This window comes from Zea mays, chromosome 1, assembly GCF_902167145.1.
Source record: "Zea mays cultivar B73 chromosome 1, Zm-B73-REFERENCE-NAM-5.0, whole genome shotgun sequence".
Taxonomy (NCBI): domain Eukaryota; kingdom Viridiplantae; phylum Streptophyta; class Magnoliopsida; order Poales; family Poaceae; genus Zea; species Zea mays.
The window spans coordinates 203008418-203014417 of NC_050096.1; positions in this window are offsets into that span (position 1 = coordinate 203008418).

Sequence of the window (6000 nt, forward strand, 5' to 3'; positions counted from 1 at the left end):
TGCTTATCAGGAACACACAAGAACACACGATTTAACATGAGGTTCGGCAACCACCACAAAGGTGTCCTACTCCTCGTTGAGGAGCCCACAAAGGGCCGGGTCTTTTCCAACCCTAATCCTCCACAAGCCGACCACCAAGGTCAAGGCAATCTCTTCTCAAATTTGCTCAAAGAGCGGGTGATACAAACTTCTTGGGGTCGTCCACAAATTCGGAGACTCCCAAGCAATCTCTAACCGTCAAGGAACGCAAGGTTCCAAGAGTAACAAATCCGCACAAGGTTAAGTTTGCAATGAGCTCGAGAATGAAGAGAATAGGAGAATCAAGATGAAATCAATAGTGTGTTAGATCGACTTCACCTCACACCAAGGATCCTTCAAACGATTGAAGGTGATGCGATTGTGGGTGTGACAGGTGAAATGAATGCCTTTGTTTGGAGGTTGGTCAGTCAAGAAATAATGGAAGGGCAGAAGTGATGAAGAGAGAGAGTGTGGGGGTATTTAAAGGATCCCCCAAAAGATGGCAGCCGTTGGGAGAAGTGGACCAAAAACTGGTTGAACCGGTTCTAAAACCGGTTGAACCGGTTTCCACTAGGGGGTTCTCGGTTCACTGAGCTACTCAGCCGGAGACTCGACCGGACTCAAAATCGGTTGAGCCAGGCTCCAATCCGGTTGAACCGGTTTTCGAAAAATCTTTGCTCACGACTTTTCTAACAGCTTTTGACTGTCAGACAGACAGGACAGAGGTGGCAGAAGAAACAGTCCAGAAACCGGTTGAACCGGTTTCAGGTCCGGTTGAACCGGTTTTTGAAACTGAAGAGCAAGTTTTGACAAAACTGAAGTGAACCAAGGTGGAACTTTTGTGGGGAGTAAGAGTGATTTTTCAAAGGAAATTCATGATCTAGAAAAGTGTTCTCTTAGAGGATTTGAAGGAATTTGAACTGAGCTCATTGCATAACTTACTTAACTTATTGCGAATCCCTCTTAATTGAACGGCGATTTCTATAACTCAAGAATTAGAAAAAGTAAACTGTTGTTGTTTCCAAACCCTTGGAGCATGCCATATGATGTAGAATTTTAATCCGCTGTGCTTTTACATTTGCATACTCATAAGATCTGTGCTTCTCCTGTCTGTAGAATAACTGTGTACATGCTAGGAGCAAATTTGTTAGAATCTCTGTTTGTTTTGTCATTTAATCACCAAAACCCTCAATTAGGGTTGATTGCACTTACAATCTCCCCCTTTTTGGTGATTGATGCCAAAACAAACTAGAGTAGATATAAAAATAAAAGTAAAAGCACTAGCAAGATATAAATCCTTGTGTATGTGCAGCTCCCCCCTAAATATGTGCATGAGTTTTGTGATATTCATATTGACTTGATATGTCAATTTGCAACATATTTGGAGAGAGTGAAAAAACCAACACAATACACAAACACTGAGGGATGCAACAAAATTATATAAGATGTGATGATATAAAAACAACATTACTCTAACAAATCCATCATTGTATAGCATAAGATATGAAATGGTAATGGCTATTACAATAAGGTCATCACATCATTAAAGTGTTTGTGGCTCTAGGCCAACACCACATGCATCACAATAGTCAGGCGAATAAAATTATTATAGACCAGGTGTTCATTACAAAAATTAAAAGCTCCTAAGGGCTACCAAGCCAAGCTACTGCCAAGATGTCAATCCTTCTCCCCCTTATTGGCAATAAGCACCAAAAAAAGAGAGAACCACCAACCACAAATCACCACTGAGGAGGAGTCAGATCAAAGAATTGAGACGCCAAGTTAGCCGCAAAGTTTTCTTCCCCGGGCTGAGCTGGGGGAGGATAGCTACCCGAAGGATCCTGGGGTGGAGGATAAGAAGAAGATTGACCCAGATCCCCCTAGTAGGGAGGCGTGGCAAACTACTCATGATCATCAAAATATTCTTCCTCTTCTTCTTCATCTTCAGCTGACATAAAGGGCACCCCATAGGCCTGCTGGTGCCATTCATTGATTTCTGGTGGAGGAGGATGAAGAGGCACATTAGGCGAGCGGAGAGCAAATGGCATACCGATGGAAGAAGCTTGACGACGGAGGTTGTCGTCAGTCTCCCGCTGACGCCTCGCCAGCTCATGCACATCGGAAGATATGTTCCTGCACATGGAAAAGAATGTTGCAATACCATGTGCCAGTCGAGCTCCCATCCCACGACCATGACCTCGACCACGACCACGACCACGTGGTGTGGGAGATCCACGACCAGGAGAGGAACGCGAGGGACCGGCAGCAGCAGGTCCACAAGAGCTGGAGGGGGCTTTCCTCAGACGCCCTGCTGAATTATTTGGATCAATCCAGAAGGGGTGTATGAGAGATGTCTTGTTCCTTTCTCAAAGCGAAACTGAGTCACCACTTCAATCATCTTCATGATGAAGGGGGCGTGAAGGCATCCCTTGAGAGGGAAACATGCAGCATGAATGATTTCTTGCCAAATCATATCAAATACATTGATGCTTTCAGAACTATTTGGCTTCATAAATGAGAGCAAGACTTTGCTCTCTCCCAGGATATTCATTTGATTACCTCCTTTTGGAATGAGAGTCATTCTGCAGAGAGAGTTAATGTATCTGTAGAATTTGTATAGATTGGTAGACTCCCAATATTTACCAGACTCAGAGATATGAAGATCCCTGGCTTCATCCTTGGTGGGAGGACGAAAGTCATGAATCTTAATCTTGTCGCCTGAAATATCTCCATCAGAAAATCCAAGGATGTGAGCAAACCTCCGGTAGCTCACCTTGTACCAGCTGCCTTCAATATAGAAATTAAGATAAGGAAAGTTATAGAGACTTTCCTCATCAGCCAGCTTGATCCAAAGGGTAGAATAGAACTGAGCAATAACTTCATCATTCCAGTCGTATTGGAATGTCATAATGTTCTTCATCCTCTTCCTCTCATAGGCCCTCAAAGCCTGTGTCATCTCTGGATCACCAATTGCTTCACATCCTTCCTAGTTAATATATCTCTAATGCAGGATTGGCTCATGCTTCTTGGGAAGAATCACAAAATTATAAAAATTGACATGTTGGAGGGTCCAGAACCGATTACCATCGATCCTAACATCACGAACATGTAATGTAGGATTTTGGAAGCGAATGTCCTAGAGAAGGGCAGACCCTCCGCTTGCAGTGAAATCAGTGACAGGCTCATTGGCAGAGCGACGGGCCTCCGCCCTGTGAAGAACCAACCCCCGGATAATGGGTGCGTTGGCAGAAGGGAGATCAACTTCATCATCTTTGCCTTCGTCATCATCGCTAGTTGTCTCCCAGGCTTGAGGATTGGTCGCGGGTCGAGACCGACCGGAGGGATTCCGGGCCGTTCGACCGTGAGCACCATGAGACCCTAAGGCCTCACCACCTTGCATCACATAACCAGACCCGCACCCACACTTGGATCTAGAACGCGGAGGAGTTTCTTCACGAATCTCTTGAGCGTCATCATCGGAGTCAGACTCAACTACTGACGGATTCCTACGACGCACCATCCTTAAGATAAAAAAGAGAACATATGGTGAGCGAGGAAATCGATGTTCAAGGATTTTATCGAACACGTTTGAGTAAAGACAAGTATGATATTGAGTATGCACTTTAACCATTCAAGTGAGCGGTTTAACTACAACGAACAATACCAAACTACTTAACTCAAGCAATGTTCGAGACAAATGAAAATAGTTTAAGTGTGCCAAGCACCTAAACCATACAGTATCCTTGGAAAGATACACAAGATAATCAAGAACGGTGTTGGATCGAAAAAAATTGGGGAAATAAAACAATACCTCGATCTGTCGATTCAACCACAGAAATCCCAACGAAGAGGAAGGAGTTGATGGAGGAGGCCGAGGGGAACAAGTTTCCAACAAACTCTTCAAGGATTTGATGGCTCGAAAGAGATTTGGAGTGTGGTGTGAGTGAGAGAGAGAGAGAGAGAGAAAGTGAAGGCGTCGGCGGCAGTAACAAATGAAAGGGTAAAGAGAGAAAGAGGGAAGGGGAGGAGAGAAAAGAGGAGGCGACGGCTGGTCAGCGAACCTCAACCGGTTTTGCTACAGCGTGCACAGTAAAACGTGCAGAAAACAACATTGACTGCGCAGAAAACCTGCCACACTGACAGCACAGCCTACGAAACTGATGGCGCAGACTGCGGGGCTGACAGACAGCGCGGACGCCGAGGCGACAAAAACCGGTTCAACCGGTTTTTATACCGGTTCAACCGGTTCTCACTAGAGAAAATCCGGTTGAGTGGCCTACTCAGCCAGTATACTCAACCAGTTTATAGATATAGCCAGGTAAGGCCTAAAACACAATCAATATTTATGACATGAGTAATTTTGACAATAAAAACAGGATTTCACATGACATTTTGTGCATACAACAATTTTATATCAATCAATCATATGTTCAAATTTTAGTTCTTAACACACGTTTCGAGAATCCAAAATATTTAGTTCACTCCTTAGAAAACAAAACCTAGTCTCATCAAGGGGTTTGGTGAAGATATCGGCTAGTTGATTTTCAGTGCTCACATGAAATAATTCGATATCTCCTTTGGCTTCATGGTCTCTCAAGAAACGTTGTCTAATATCAATGTGTTTGGTTCTAGAATGTTGCACAGGATTGTTTGCAAGTTTTATGGCACTCTCATTGTCACACAGTAGTGGAATTTTATTAAACTCACAACCAAAATCTCTAAGGGTTTGCTTCATCCATAGCAATTGTGCACAGCATGCACCAGCTGCTATGTACTCAGCTTCTACAGTGGAAAGTGCAACACAATTTTATTTCTTGGAACTCCATGACACTAAGGACCGCCCAAGGAATTGGCAAGTCCCAGTAGTGCTTTTTCGATCTACTTTGCAACCGGCATAGTCTGAGTCAGAATAGCCAAGTAAATCGAAAAGGGAGCCTTTAGGATACCATAATCCTAGGTTTTGGGTGTGGACTAAGTATCTTAGGATTCTTTTAACGGCAACAAGATGACAATCTTTAGGATTAGCTTGAAAGCGTGCACACATGCAAACACTTAACATGATATCAGGTCTAGATGCACATAAGTAAAGTAGAGACCCTATCATAGATCTATACAATTTTTGGTCTATCGGTTCACCTTCTTCATTTAGGTCAAGATGTCCATTTGATGACATTGGAGTCTTGGCGTGCTTTGCCTTTTCCATGCCAAACTTCTTGAGCATGTCTTGTGTATATTTGGTTTGGCATAGAAAGGTACCTTCCTTGAGTTGTTTGACTTGAAATCCCAGGAAGTATTTGAGCTCGCCCATCATAGACATCTCAAACCTGTTTGTCATCACCTTGCTAAATTCTTCACAAAATGTTTCATTAGTACTACCAAATATAATGTCATCGACATATATTTGGCACACAAATAACTCATTATCAACTTTGCGAGTGAATAAGGTAGAATCAGCTTTTCCTATTGTAAATCCATTTTTAATTAAAAAATCTTTAAGACAGTCATACCAAGCTCTAGGGGCTTGTTTAAGCCCGTAGAGCACTTTGTGAAGTAGATAGACGTGGTTTGGCTTCCTTGGATCTTCAAAGCCCGACGATTGCTCCACATAGACTTGCTCTTGTAGTGGTCCATTTAGAAATGCGCTCTTGACGTCCATTTGGTACAACTTGAAATCATGGTTAGTAGCATAGGCAATTAATATTCTAATTGACTCTAACCTTGCTACCGCGCATATGTTTCACCAAAATCAAGTCCCTCCACTTGAGTGTAGCCTTGGGCAACCAACCATGCTTTGTTTCTTGTAACAATGCCATGTTCATCTTGTTTGTTCCTAAAGACCCATTTTGTCCCAATCACATTTTGCTTGGGTCTTTGAACCAAGGATAAGACTTCATTCCGGGTGAAGTTGTTCAACTCCTCTTGCATGGCAATTATCCAATCCGGATCACCCAACGCTTCTTCAACCTTAAGTGGCTCAAGAGA